The 918-nt window shown below is 50.4% G+C and overlaps 2 protein-coding genes across 2 annotated transcripts in view; both read left to right on the top strand.

Moving 5' to 3' along the window:
• Positions 1–918, top strand: part of LOC104290097 (beta-crystallin B3-like) — a 369,903-nt gene that overhangs the window by 173,220 nt on the left and 195,765 nt on the right. The window lies entirely within an intron of this gene.
• Positions 1–918, top strand: part of MYO18B (myosin XVIIIB) — a 76,246-nt gene that overhangs the window by 44,536 nt on the left and 30,792 nt on the right. The window lies entirely within an intron of this gene.

Raw genomic sequence — 918 nt, 5'->3', positions numbered from 1 at the left:
CCCCCCCTTTTTTTTTTTTGAGGGAGAGAGTAAAAAAAGATGAGTAAACCCTGAGAAAATAGCCTAAAATGCTCAAATTCTCACCGTGGTGCGCAGCAGTTCCTGTCGCCCGCGGGAGCTCTGTGTCCTCTGGCAGGGAGCGGGGACGGGGCGCGGGAAATGAGCAGCAAATGGAGAGGTTCAGTGTTCTTTTTCATAAGGAAAAGAAAGAAACCCAAACGAGCAAGGGAAGGAACTGGATGTTCAGGTACAACCTACGTAAACTCCTCCGTCCCGGCGGTGTGAGGTTTTGGGATGACGCCACATCTTCCAGCTGTTTGCAGCCAATTTAAGATCATTGTGATCTTAATGGCTGAGCTATAAAAACCAAGAGCAAATTAGCATTTATAAATGTGATATTTCATGTGTATTTGCAAATGCAATTTGTGCCACATGAAAAGCCCATTTGCAAACTCCGAATCATGAATTGCTCTAATCAGGAATTACGTGTAATTCACATAATTTTGCAAATTAATGATCCCAGCTCTACCTCACCGTGGCAGTGCCAAGGGTGGGTGTGCAGATCGAGGCGCTGACTTCAGCGCTCGGCGGGACGGTCAGTGGCGTTAGGATCCATGGTAGCTGTGCCGTGAGCTGCCACGGGCGCCTTTTTCGCTGTAAACCAGGAGCAGACGGTCTGGAGAGCAGCACAGATTTTAAAACGTTGAGTTTCCCTGTGCATTAAGAGGGGAAAATGCTCTGGGGGTGGAGTGTAAATGGCCGTGGCTGTGCGGCAAGGGGAATGGCATCGGCAGCACGTGGCTTCTGCAGCGCTCCTTTCATGATGGTCTCCCTCAATTTTTCCCAGTTGGAAGAGAGCGAAGCGAAGTGCGCGGAGGCCCAGAGGTCCCAGCAGACGGCAGCCCTGGAGCTGGAGAA

This window comes from Charadrius vociferus, unplaced genomic scaffold, assembly GCF_000708025.1.
Source record: "Charadrius vociferus isolate BGI_N301 unplaced genomic scaffold, ASM70802v2 scaffold567, whole genome shotgun sequence".
Classification (NCBI taxonomy): Eukaryota; Metazoa; Chordata; class Aves; order Charadriiformes; family Charadriidae; genus Charadrius; species Charadrius vociferus.
Note: the sequence above shows the minus strand (reverse complement) of the source record. Positions and strands in the feature narration are given on the sequence as shown.